The following is a 13,932-nucleotide window of genomic DNA, read 5'->3' as shown; positions in this document are numbered from 1 at the left end:
CTGACATATCCAGGGTGTTGGAATCAGAACGTTGACCTAAGACTTCACACCAGCAGCCAGACATATTTATATAATTGCAAAACTAAGTGGCTAATAGTTTCGAGAGTCCACTTTCAGAAAGGTTATTAAATTATCTGTTGTTACCACTGCTCAAGTTTTCTAGATTTTGCTGCTGCTTCTGGAAACCCTGGTGGCATAGTGGTTAGGTGCTACGGCTGCCAACCAAAGTGTTGGCAGTTTGAATCCACCAGGCGCTCCTTGGAAACTCTATGGGGCAGTTCTACTCTGTCCTATAGGGTTGCTATGAGTCGGAATCGACTCGACAGCACTGGGTTTTTTTTGTTTTTGGTTTTCTGAAGGTAGTCAAGGCTGGCACGTGTTTCTCTTTTGCCAGTGGCAAAACAAGGGTTAACTTTGCATTCCAGACTAGAAAGATCGAATAATATGCTTAGGTAATCCCAGCAAATGCAGCTGCCATCCCTCCCTCAGTTCAGCCAAAAGTGGCATTAGCCGTAGCACGTCCCCTTTGTTTACACCAAAGGAAGATAAGAAAATGGCACCGGCAGTGAGAAGAAGGTGGCAGTAGGTGGAGTGTATGATTGCCGACAAGGAGGCAGCCTACTTACATTAAGACTTTGTACCCAGCCTGCAGTGTCGGCTTACTGAGAGGTGAGGAGAGGAGTTGGATAGCATAGGAAGAACAGTTTCCTGTCTTAATTGCAAAGAAAATCTCAGTTAAAAAATATTAACTTTTTGCTTCTAGCAAAACTCTTTTTGGACCAACTGTGAAAATAGTGTAAAATGCCCCGTTTGTGCTACTAGACCCATATAAGCAAGGTGCTTTCTATCTTCCCCAGAAGCACAGGCTAGAGAATATCAGATTCGTCCTGTGTCTTTATGCTCTTCAGAGCGCTAAGACTTTGGGGTAGCCTTGTGATTAAGAAGTGGTCCATAAAAATCACTTAGAGTTCCTAAATGCAACCTAAATTTAAAAGTGCTTAATCTTAGTTGATGATGATCACAATTTCTCAGTAAGTGACAAGCAAGAAAAAGGTTTTTATTGAACACCTGGTTGGTACAAGGCTCTGGAGTGTATGAAATATATTTTTTTTAAAACGTAGCCATCCAAAGACTATATCATGTAATTCAAAGAAAAATACACAATTTTTTTTTTGGAGGGGGGAGGTGTTTCGGATTGCTCATTTATTCTCTGTCTCTGGCTCGATAAACATCACCTGCATTTCTAAAAGCTAACTTTAATTGCATTAGATGTACTTTCTCTAGGACACCCTAGCCAAACGGGAAATTTGAACAAAGCTCCGTGTGTTAAGCCCGCATTTAAAGGCCCTTCAATTCTTATCAAATATTTTGATAGCATACCTAGAGGAAACTAGGCCCTGATAATACAGTTTCAGGTAAATTTTGTTGCAGGCATGCATGGCTCCATGTGTCTTCCCAGGCCTGGCTCCATATGTCTTCTAAGGCCTGGCTCCATGTGTCTTCGAAGGCATGGCTCCATGTGTCTTCTAAGGTTGTGTGCATTGTTTCCAGGCAAGAGAGGTGAGAGTTCAGAATGGAGGGAAAATATATCTGCTTAATTTTGGACTTCCTTTATACATCCTGTTCTTTGTTTCTGGTATTTGGTCTCCTTTAAAAATAAACTGAGCTTCATTAATACTTGGAGAGCCAATCTAAGATAATTTGAGTACTTAAACCTGCAACAAACTAGTGCCCCCCACCCCCATCAGAAAAGATCCAGGTTATTCATTAACACACCCTGCTCAGGCATTTCTCTCTATGAAGATTGTCCTTGGTAATTTCTTCCCATATTAATAGAAAACAGAATCATTTATTGTTGAGACTGACTTTCACTGAGATGAAACATTGGTTACATCATCTTTTCTGCCAATTTTCTGAATATATGTGTTAGACTCTGGTAATTATTCATTTCTAGACCATTGTTTCAAAGGCCAAATGTTAAAAAAAAGTTTTAAAGTTAGGCTACAGATCTTAATAAAACTGAACAAAGAACAAGACACTTTCAGATCTGAGACCTGTTCTTAATTCAACGAGCTCAACTGCCTCATTGACCATAAATTTGCTCTTCTTTCCAAAGGGAGATAACCCCTCCTGCAGCTTAAACACAAGAAACTTCATTATTATAGTATTCTTTCTTTGTTTAAAACTGGTTTTTGCTTTGGTCTGAATGCAGACTTGGCAGAGTTTCCAAGCTCACATATAAGACCACACTCCTCTCCTGTCCAACTACGTGTTTGAAGAGAGGGTTCCCTGTGGTGGGGAAACCTGCTTTCTCTCCCTTTGGAAGCCTTTCATCCAAGAGGTCCCTGCTTTCACTCTGCACTGGCTTTCCCAGGGGGTGTTCAGTGGCATCAGTATCCTCTCAATAGCAGTGTGGCAGCAGCAAAGTCCTTTTACAAAATCCACTTCTTCCAGCTAGGGCAGAGTGACTTCCTCCCTCTAAAGAGGCTGTTTGACCTTTCTTTACCTGCAGCTTTGGCAGGGAAGCTATAGTATTTAGATAGATACAGAGAAAAGAGCTTTCATCTGGTAGCTCTGCCATCAACAAACATTAGGCGGGTCATTTAGCATGCCTGGGTCTTGATTTCATTATATAGGAAACAAGGTAGTTGGATTATATGATCACTAAAGATTCGTAAAAAACACCAAAACCAACCCGTTGCTGTCTGGTCGATTCCAACTCACAGTGACCCCATAGGACAGAGCAGAACTGGCCCATGGGGTTTCGAAGGAGTGGATTCGAACTGCCAACCTTTCAGATGGCAGCCAGCCTCTCAACTACTGCACTACCAGGATTCATATTGCTCTAAAATTGTTTAATTAATGTTCTTGAGAACCTTGAATATAACAACTCTTGGATATGTATAATCTGCCCTTCACTCTCTAGATATTGTGGACTACGGATTTCTCCAGTGTGCGTGAAATTTCTGCCACCACACTCAAAGTCCTTATTCTTTGATGTCTCCTTAATTTAGGATTAATTGAGTGTAGTATACAAAAGGAAAACAGTGATTGAAGGAAATGTATTTAGAGAAGATCTTCGGAGGGGTGGCTTGCAGCAAGCAGGAAGGCTCCAGAAGTGTTTGTTGTTATCTCAGGATCATTGTTTAGTAATTACCTGGTTGATGTTTCTTGAGCATCTTGTGACAGTTTGTCACAATTTCTGGCTAGCTAAGTTTGAGTTATCCCAGTTCCCAGGCTATCGCAGAGCCAATCCAAATCTTCATTCCGTTGCTGTACTACAGGGTGCTAGGAGACAGATTGGGCTTTGGAGTCAGCCAGAGCTGGGGTTTCACAAGCTGACTCTTCCTTTTTCTGATTTTGTGATACAGGTTAACCTCTCTGTACTTCAGGGTCTTACAGGTATAAAATGGCGATACTTAAGTATTTATCTTAAAAATTATTTTAGGATCTGAAATCGTACAACCTAAATTGAATGAATGAGCATGGCGACACATTGTGAAAAATGTAAACAATATGACTGAATAATTTGTGTAGAAATTGTTAAATGGGAACCTAACTTGCTGTGTAAGCTTTTAAATATAATATTTTAAAAAGTTAAAAAAAATCATTATAGGATCAAATGAGATGACAGGTATGAAGAGCTTCTCACATCCTCCTAACGAGAGCACCAGGCATTTGTGTACCTCTGTAATGAGATGACAGGTGTGAAGAGCTTCTCACATCCTCCTAACGAGGGCACCAGGCATTTGTGTACCTCTGTAATGAGATGACCGGTGTGAACAGCTTCTCACATCCTCCTAACGAGGGCACCAGGCATTTGTGTACCTCTGTAATGAGATGACCGGTGTGAAGAGCTTCTCACATCCTCCTAACGAGGGCACCAGGCATTTGTGTACCTCTGTAATGAGATGACCGGTGTGAAGAGCTTCTCACATCCTCCTAACGAGGGCACCAGGCATTTGTGTACCTCTGTAATGAGATGACCGGTGTGAAGAGCTTCTCACATCCTCCTAACGAGAGCACCAGGCATTTGTGTACCTCTGTAATGAGATGACAGGTGTGAAGAGCTTCTCACATCCTCCTAACGAGGGCACCAGGCATTTGTGTACCTCTGTAATGAGATGACAGGTGTGAAGAGCTTCTCACATCCTCCTAACGAGGGCACCAGGCATTTGTGTACCTCTGTAATGAGATGACAGGTGTGAAGAGCTTCTCACATCCTCCTAACGAGGGCACCAGGCATTTGTGTACCTCTGTAATGAGATGACAGGTGTGAAGAGCTTCTGACATCCTCCTAACGAGGGCACCAGGCATTTGTGTACCTCTGTAATGAGATGACAGGTGTGAGGAGCTTCTCGCATCCTCCTAATGAGGGCACCAGGCATTTGTGTACCTCTGTAATGAGATGACCGGTGTGAGGAGCTTCTCACATCCTCCTAACGAGGGCACCAGGCATTTGTGTACCTCTGTAATGAGATGACCGGTGTGAAGAGCTTCTCACATCCTCCTAACGAGGGCACCAGGCATTTGTGTACCTCTGTAATGAGATGACAGGTGTGAAGAGCTTCTCACATCCTCCTAACGAGGGCACCAGGCATTTGTGTACCTCTGTAATGAGATGACCGGTGTGAGGAGCTTCTCACATCCTCCTAACGAGGGCACCAGGCATTTGTGTACCTCTGTAATGAGATGACCGGTGTGAAGAGCTTCTCACATCCTCCTAACGAGAGCACCAGGCATTTGTGTACCTCTGTAATGAGATGACCGGTGTGAAGAGCTTCTCACATCCTCCTAACGAGAGCACCAGGCATTTGTGTACCTCTGTAATGAGATGACAGGTGTGAGGAGCTTCTCGCATCCTCCTAATGAGGGCACCAGGCATTTGTGTACCTCTGTAATGAGATGACAGGTGTGAAGAGCTTCTGACATCCTCCTAACGAGGGCACCAGGCATTTGTGTACCTCTGTAATGAGATGACAGGTGTGAAGAGCTTCTCACATCCTCCTAACGAGAGCACCAGGCATTTGTGTACCTCTGTAATGAGATGACAGGTGTGAGGAGCTTCTCGCATCCTCCTAATGAGGGCACCAGGCATTTGTGTACCTCTGTAATGAGATGACCGGTGTGAGGAGCTTCTCACATCCTCCTAACGAGGGCACCAGGCATTTGTGTACCTCTGTAATGAGATGACCGGTGTGAAGAGCTTCTCACATCCTCCTAACGAGAGCACCAGGCATTTGTGTACCTCTGTAATGAGATGACAGGTGTGAAGAGCTTCTCACATCCTCCTAACGAGAGCACCAGGCATTTGTGTACCTCTGTAATGAGATGACAGGTGTGAGGAGCTTCTCGCATCCTCCTAATGAGGGTACCAGGCATTTGTGTACCTCTGTAATGAGATGACAGGTGTGAAGAGCTTCTCACATCCTCCTAACGAGGGCACCAGGCATTTGTGTACCTCTGTAATGAGATGACAGGTGTGAGGAGCTTCTCGCATCCTCCTAATGAGGGCACCAGGCATTTGTGTACCTCTGTAATGAGATGACAGGTGTGAGGAGCTTCTCGCATCCTCCTAATGAGGGCACCAGGCATTTGTGTACCTCTGTAATGAGATGACAGGTGTGAAGAGCTTCTCACATCCTCCTAACGAGGGCACCAGGCATTTGTGTACCTCTGTAATGAGATGACCGGTGTGAAGAGCTTCTCACATCCTCCTAACGAGAGCACCAGGCATTTGTGTACCTCTGTAATGAGATGACAGGTGTGAAGAGCTTCTCACATCCTCCTAACGAGGGCACCAGGCATTTGCGTACCTCTGTAATGAGATGACAGGTGTGAAGAGCTTCTCACATCCTCCTAACGAGGGCACCAGGCATTTGTGTACCTCTTCACTGTTGATGAAACATCTTCAGGAAAGTGGTTTCGTTTCAGGCATTGCTATGGAGCTGCTTCGTTGGGTGAAATAACAAGGATGCATTTGAGGAGTTGAGCTCTGAGCCAGGCTTGCTGAGCAGGGGCCCTAGACCTTTGGAACTAGGTCATGCTAGATGCAGAGACTTCGCTGTCTCAGGGTCCCCTCTCAAACATCCTTTTATGTTTTCCAGGAATCTGAATTTCTCTGTTTGGAATTTGATGAGGTCAAGGTGAACCAAATCCTGAAGAAGCTCTCAGAAGTAGAAGAAAGTATCAGCGCACTGATGCAGCCGGCCTAACTGAAACTGGCATACGAAGGAGTTGGAGTTGAAGCAAAGGTGTCCATAATTCCTCCCCACTGACCTTTTTAACCTTGTTTCACCCTTGGTATTAAATCCTCAGATTCAAATCCTCCTGCCTCTGCTTGCTGGGGTTTCTTTCTCTTTCCCTTTCGTTTACTCTTAACAGTTGGGCCAGTGCAGGGGTTTTCATACTTCACCATGCGTAAGAATCACCAGGGGCACTTGTAAAAGCTTTAAAAATTTTTAAAAAGCAGACTCTTAGAGCTCTGTCCCAGAGACTTCGGTTCAACAGGACTGGGGTAGGGTCCAGGAATTTGTTCTTTTAACAAACAACTCAGATGGCTCTGGTGCGATGGGTTCAGAACCACAACTTCGGAAACCCTTGCTGTGGTGATCTATTCCTGGGTGGAATTTTAGGAATGTATACATGATAAATCATGTAAGAATTAGAAAAGGAAGAAACCGTTTTAGCCATGTGTCCTGAGATGAGGCCTAGAAGAGTCTGCCTAACCTAGACAAGGTTTACTGAGCCTCGTGAAACCTGAGATGCTCCTGGAACTGACTCAGGCATTTGAAATAGTTCTGACTTGGGAAGAGGGGGTGTCTGATTGATATCAGCTACTGAGAGACTCAGGCTTTCCTGGAACCTACAACTGAAATGGCCCCAAGCCTCATAAAGGGCCTCCTTCACATGCCTCAAGTCAAAATCGTGGCGGGGGTTGGAAATGTCTTCTGAGGTGATGTGGTTCTTTTACCTCAGAAAATTTTACCTGAGTCATCAAATAAAACCTCATCAAGAAAATTTCCTCAAGAAATCTAGTGTAATGAAAACTAGGTTCTAGTAGAAAAGTTAAAACAAACACCAAGAGTATTCCAAGAGGCAGAGGTTGTAAATTAATATATTGAGGCTGTGGTCCTGCTGAGCAGGTTTTTTCGTTGATACTGATAACAGTTAGAAACCTGGTTGCCTTTGGGATGTAATGTAATGTGTTTAAAAAATGTGATTCTCCTGGTCTGCAGTTACAGCATGTGTCTGTTCTAATATGTTTATCCCGGGGCAGGAACACAGCCACTTCTGTGAAGCAGTTTCTCCCAAGTCAGTCTGGAGACATTTTAGGAACTTTTCCAAATCCTGGCTTCCTCCCAGATTAAAACCATCCCAACAGTTAGCAAACAATGACCAGAAGGTTTTAAATGTAGCCCCTGTGGGCCCTCCAGAAAACAGCTTGAAACAGTACTGTGAACAGATTCAGAAAAGGCATGTGGTTTGACCAAAAAACTGTTAAAACTTGCTTTCCCTTCCCAGTAAAATGGAGGAAAAGAATATCTCATCAGATAATAGGATTCCAGGTGTCCTTGGGAGAACTCTAGCTACCACATTAGTATTGACTCACATAAACAACAAAAACCTGTTGTTGTGGAGTCGATTCTCACTCATAGTGACCCACAGGACAGAGTAGAGTGGCCCCATAGGATTTCCAAGAAGTGCCTGGTGGATTCGAACTGCCCACCTTTTGGTTAGCAGTGGAGTACTTAACCACTGTGCCACCAGAGCTCCATGGACTCGCACATCCCATGAAAACCTGTGAAAGCATGAAGGAACACCCATGGGTCACGAGATGAAATCTTTGTCGTTTGAAGCTCTGTTTAGGCCATCCTATGAAAGTAATAGCTGCAAAAGTAGATGTGGGCTTTTGCCAGCATTTTATTTTTATTACATCCCAAACTCTAAACCCAAAACCAAACCAAACCCATTGCCGTTGAGTCGATTGCAACTCATAGCGACCCTATGAATAGAGTAGAACTGCCCCATAGTTTCCAGGGAACAGCTGGTGGCTTCAAACTGCCGACCTTTTGGTTAGCAGCCCGTAGCTCTTAATAACTATGCCACCAGGGTTTCCCCAAACTCTAGGTGGTTGTAAAAACTACTTTTAATTTCTATTGAGTTTCCAGTATAAAGAAACCAGTTGTTGACGGTAGTCCCTGCACTGAACACTAAACAGTTCTGAACGCAGGTTTTGGACAGGGTATGTTTGTATGTGATTGATATTTACTGGTCATTTTTTATTAGAAAAGGAGTATATGTTTATTATAGTCTATTGTAAAATACAGAAACACAAGAACAGTTAAATGGTCCATAAACCTAACATACAGAGATAACAGAAAAAAGGTTAGAACTGGGAGATGAGTGGACTTCTCTGGAATAAATCCCTGTAAGTGAAGTGCATACGTTTTTAAGACTTTGGTAAACGTTGCCAAATTACTTTCCAGGAAAGGTGAATCAGTTTATATTCCCTCTAAGAAAGTATGGTATAGGATATTATCATATTTTCTGGTACTAGGTTACTTTTGTAAATTTTTCAAGAAGCACCTACCAGGACCTTCCCTGGTGAGAAGAGTGGTGTCACCCCCTAACAGCCTGTGGGAGAAAGGACCAAAGAAGGAGAAAGCTGGCTTAAGGGACCTAGCAGAGTCCACTAGGTTTTCTACCTCTGTGACCTAGGTTAAAACCACTTTGAGTTCAAGAAATGTGGGGCAAAATAAAAATAATCCTCAGCCTGAATCAGGCCTTGTAGAAATTGTCCTTGGTTGAACAATAAGCATTCTGTACTTCAGTCTGTTTAGAAACAGTCCAGCTAAAACGAAAGCTACCTTGAGAATAAGTCAGAAAGACAGTTTCAGATTTCTGTAATTTCATGTCGGTAAGGAGGAGCCCCGGTGAGGAGCCCTGGTGACACAGTGGTTAAGAGCTCAGCTGCTGACCGAAAGGGCGGCAGGTTAAATCCAGCAGCCACTCCTGGGAAACCCTGTGGGGCGGTTCTACTCTGTCCTGTAGGGTTACTATGATTTGGAATCAACTGAACAGCAAGGGTAGGTTGATAGGGAGGGAGCAAAGGCCTTGGCCTAGTTTTCGGGACCATCCTTGGAAGCTCTGGCTCTTACCAGCTTTATCAGCTTGAACCTAAATTCCACCATTACAGCTGCTTCCTTCCATTACATAACCTCTCTTCTCTCAGTGTTGCTTTAATGATGATTCAGAAAGAATTACATTTTAAGATGTAGTTTAACTTATTTTCTCTCCCACAAAGGCAAGGAGGCAGTGAAAAGCAAAGAATGACACTGAGCATCTGAAATCTGAAATAGCTGACATCATGTCAAACCATTAGTTATTGAAAGTTCTTTTTTTTTTAAGATCTGGGTGAAAATTTGGAAAACAAAATATAAATAGAGATTAAAAGAAAATAAATGTTAAGCAGATGTTAGTTGTTTTTTTTTTTTTGTAGCACACAATATCTAGACCAGTGAAAGGGGTGAGGGGATAAGAGGAGGCCTACTAGAGCCAGTCGAGAAAATGATTTGGATAGTTTCCTTTTTAAAAGAACAGGACGGTGGAGGGGGTGGTCCTCTGTGTGACAGTTGCCACTTTATAATTCTTAGCTCTCTAACTTTTCAGCCAACGTTTTTAAATATTTGAGATGGTTTAATTTGGCCAGCAGACAGGAAAGCCCAAATAGAACATAATTAGCTTGAGATTAACTCTACTTATAAATACACAACTTTCTACCTCAGAGTTTCAGAAACAGCCATTTTTATCTCAGTGCAGTCAGCTCCCCCTTTATAAGATGACCATCGCCTCTCATAGCATCGCAGCTGTACGCAGCCCTGAGCTAGCCTTTGTCACAGAGGAGTCTGCCTGGGCCTGCTTCCTGTCAGATACATGGTGTGCGCTGACATAACTTGTAAGTTTGCCACAGCTGTTGTCAGAATAAAATTCTAAACCTGTGCACGGGCAGATTGTAAAATATGGGTAGTTACGTCATTTATAGTCACCCAGGATTCTAATTAGGCCTTTTATTGTCTTTTACCTGCTTTGGGGTAGTTTTCTGTTTCCTGCTTGTGTTAGGATTTCAAGTTCTGTTGATCCTCTCCCACACAGGATGCAGATGGTGAAAGGGAGGAATAAGGGAAAACACGGACTTGCTGGCTCAGGGGAAATGAGAGATTAAACTACTCGCTGAAAAGTAATTTGGTCTGAAAAATGAAAATCGTTAAAATCTTTCCTTTAATGCTGCTATTATACCGTTTTTATATTAAAGAGGTAAAAATAAAATTTGGAGATTTTATGTGATTGACTATTCTAGCTATTTTTAGAACCATGGTAAGATTTGGCATTGATCTCAGAATGACTGGTTGGGAGGCTTTGGTAGAAGCTGTTTTATCATCTTATCAAAAATGAGGAAAAACATCTGGACAGACTGGGCAGGGGACATGTACAAGGCTATCCTCACGAAGAGCTCATAGGACCACTGTCTTCCATCTTTATGGTCTACCTTCAAGACCCTTTAGAAGAATAGTGTGTGTTTGTGAAAGACGTCTTATGTCCTTGTCCATTGTGTCAGGTGATGGCAGTTCCTACAGCTGTGCTTTTTGTGTGCAGATGTGACCTTGGGGGCTGTGACGCCCAATGCCACTTGGATCCTGTATCCATGTTGGACCTATCTTTGTGCCTGTAGCTGGTGGTGTTCTTTATAGAGCCAGTACCATTTGGAATGGCCTTGGCCTCATGGTCCACTAGATGCCACCCATCTCTGGGTGCATCGGGTAAGACGGGTGAGTCTGCTGCCACACAGAGCATCCTGGTTGTCCATGGTATCCAACCTGTTAGTAGCTAGGATTATCTTATCCTAGCTGGAACACCAGCTCATTAGAATTTATTAATAATTATTAATTTTTTAAATCAGTTCAGAATTGACTAATAGAAGAGTTCAGCAGAGTATCAGGATACAAGATAATCATACAAAAATCAGTTGGATTCCTCTACACCAAAAAGAACATCGAGGAGGAAATCAACAAATCAATACCATTTACAGTAGCCCCCAAGAAGATAAAATACTTAGGAATAAATCTTACCAGAGATGTAAAAGACCTATACAAAGAAAACGACAAGACAGTACTGCAAGAAACCAAAGAGACCTGTGTAAGTGGAAAAACATACCTTGCTCATGGATAAGAAGACTCAACATTGTAAAAATATCTATTCTACCAAAAACGATCTATAGATACAATGCAATTCCGATCCAAATTCCGATGACATTTTTCAATGAGATGGCGAAACAAATCACCAACTTCATATGGAAGGACAAGAGACCCCAGATCAGTAAAGCATTACTGAAAAAGAAGAACACAGTGAGGGGCCTCACTCTACCTGATTTAAGAACCTATTATACCACCACAGTAGTCAAAACAGCCTGGTACTGGTACAACAAGAGATACATAGACCAATGGAACAGAATTGAGGATCCAGGTATAAATTCGTCCACATATGAGCAGTTGATATTTGACAAAGGCCCCAAAGTCAGTTAAATGGGGAAAGACAGCCTTTTTAACAAACGGTGCTGGCATAACTGGATATCCATCTGCAAAAATATGAAACAAGACCCATGCCTCACACCATGCACAAAAACAAACTCAAAATGGATCAAAGAAATATAAAATCTAAAACGATAAAGATCACAGAAGAAAAAATAGGGACAATGGTAGGAGCCCTAATACATGGCACAAACAGTACACAAAACATTACTAACAATGCAGAAGAGAGCCCAAATGACTGGGAGCTCCTAAAAATCAAACACCTACACTCATCCAGAGACTTCACCAAAAAAGTAAAAAGACTACCTACAGACTGGGAAAAAGTTTTTAGCTATGACATTTCCAATCAGTGCCTGATCTCTAAAATCTACATGACACTGCAAAAACTCAACAACAAAAAGACAAATAACCCAATTAAAAAATGGGCAAAGAATATGAACAGGCACTTCACTAAAGAAGACATTCAGGCTGCTAACAAATACATGAGGAAATCCTCACGATCATTAGCCATTAGAGAAATGCAAAGCAAAACTACAATGACACTCCATCTCACTCCAACAAGGCTGGCATTAATCCCCAAAACACAAAATAGTAAATGTTGGAGGGGTTGTGGAGAGACTGGAACACTTATACACTGCTGGTGGGAATGTAAAATGGTACGACCACTTTGGAAATGGATTTGGCACTTCCTTAAAAGACTAGAAATAGAACTACCATGTGATCCAGCAGTCCCACTCCTTGGGATATAGCCTAGAGAAATAAGAGCCTTTACACGAACGGATGTATGCACACCCATGTTCATTGCAGCACTGTTTACAATACCAAAAAGATGAAAGCAACCAAGGTGCCCATCAGCGGATGAATGGATAAATAAATTATGGTATATTCATACAATGGTATACTATGCATTGATAAAGAACAATAATGAATCCATGAAGCATTACATAACATGGAGAAATCTGGAAGACATGCTGAGTGAAATTAGTCAGTTGCAAAAGGACAAATATTGCATAAGACCACTATTATAAGAACTGGAGAAATAGTTTAAACAGAGAAGAAAATATCCTTTGATGGTTATGAGAGGGGGGAGGGAGGGAAGGAGAGAGAGGTGTTTTCACTAATTAGATAGTAGAAAAGTTTTATTTTAGGTGAAGGGAAAGACAACGCACCATACAGGAGAGGTCAGCACAACTGGACTAAACCAGAAGCAAAGAAGTTTCCTGAATAAACTGAACACTTCAGAAGGCCTGTTAGGCAGGGGCAGGGGTTTGGGGACCATACCTTCAGGGGACATCTAAGTCAGTTGGCAGAATAAAATCTATCAAGAAAACATTCTGCATCCCATTTTGGAGAGTGGCACCTGGCAGTCTTAAACGCTAGCAAGCGTCCGTCTAAGATGCATCAATTGGTCTCAACCCATCTGGAGCAAGGAAGAGTGAAGAACACCAAAGACACAAGGTAACTATGAGCCTAAGAGACAGAAAGGTCCACATAAAGGAGAGACTATATCAGCCTGAGACCAGGAGAACTAAATGGTGCCCGACCACAACTGATGACTGCCCTGACAGGGAACACAACAGAGAACCCCTGAGGGGGCAGGAGAGCAGTGGGATGCAGACCCCAAATTCTTGTAAAAAGACCAGACTTAATGGTCAGACTGGGACTAGAAGGACCCCAGAGGTCATGGTCCCCAGACCTTCTGTTAGCCCAAGACAGGAACCATTCTCAGGGCCAACTCTTCAGACAAGGATTGGACTGGAATATGGGATGGAAAATGTTACTGGTGAAAACAGGCGTCTTGGATCAAGTGGACACATACGACTGTGTTGGCATCCCCTGTCTGGAGGGAAGATGAGAGGGCAGAGGGGGCCAGAAGCTACCCGAATGGACACGAGGAGAGAGAGTGGAGGGAGGGAGTGTGCTGTCTTATTAAAGGGAGAGCAATTAGGAGTGTATAGCAAGGTGTGTATAAATTTTTGTATGAGAGACTGACTTGATTTGTAAACTTTCATTTAAAGCACAATAAAAGTTATTTAAAAAAAAAAAAAAGAGTCCAGAATTTATGGAGCAAAAAGTAAGTCTCCCATGCCTTCTGCTCTTAAAAAAAACTCTCTTCTCAGAAGCAGTTGCTGTCAGTAGTTGGTGTGTTTCCTTCCATACACTTCCTAGGAAGACAAATACATGTATTTATATATGTGTATGTATGCACACACACGCTCATGTGGGCAGTAGGCATATATGTGTATGTACACAAACATACACTCACGTGGGCAGTAGGCACATGCGTACGCACATACACGCTTGTGGGCAGTAGGCATATACGTGTGTGTACACCCATACACAT

At 42.7% G+C, this 13,932-nt stretch overlaps 2 long non-coding RNA genes across 3 annotated transcripts; one reads left to right on the top strand and one right to left on the bottom strand.

Annotated features, from left to right (window-relative positions):
• Nucleotides 1-4,069: 4,069 nt before the first annotated feature.
• LOC126068126 (uncharacterized) lies at nucleotides 4,070-10,335 on the top strand. The gene is made up of 3 exons (XR_007515560.1): nucleotides 4,070-4,557; nucleotides 4,913-5,338; nucleotides 5,410-10,335. It is a non-coding gene; the product is annotated as an uncharacterized LOC126068126 (long non-coding RNA).
• On the bottom strand, nucleotides 4,705-5,730 carry LOC126068127 (uncharacterized). Of its 2 annotated transcripts, none has more exons than XR_007515562.1 (3): nucleotides 5,675-5,730; nucleotides 4,965-5,035; nucleotides 4,705-4,751 (listed from the first exon to the last, which is right to left on the bottom strand). It is a non-coding gene; the product is annotated as an uncharacterized LOC126068127 (long non-coding RNA). The 2 variants fall into 2 exon arrangements; XR_007515561.1 differs by lacking the exon at nucleotides 5,675-5,730 and adding an exon at nucleotides 5,178-5,233.
• Nucleotides 10,336-13,932: the final 3,597 nt, after the last annotated feature.

Source organism: Elephas maximus, chromosome 26, assembly GCF_024166365.1.
Source record: "Elephas maximus indicus isolate mEleMax1 chromosome 26, mEleMax1 primary haplotype, whole genome shotgun sequence".
NCBI lineage: Eukaryota > Metazoa > Chordata > Mammalia > Proboscidea > Elephantidae > Elephas > Elephas maximus.
The sequence above is the reverse complement of the archived record's forward strand: the minus strand, read 5'-3'. Positions and strand labels throughout refer to the sequence as shown.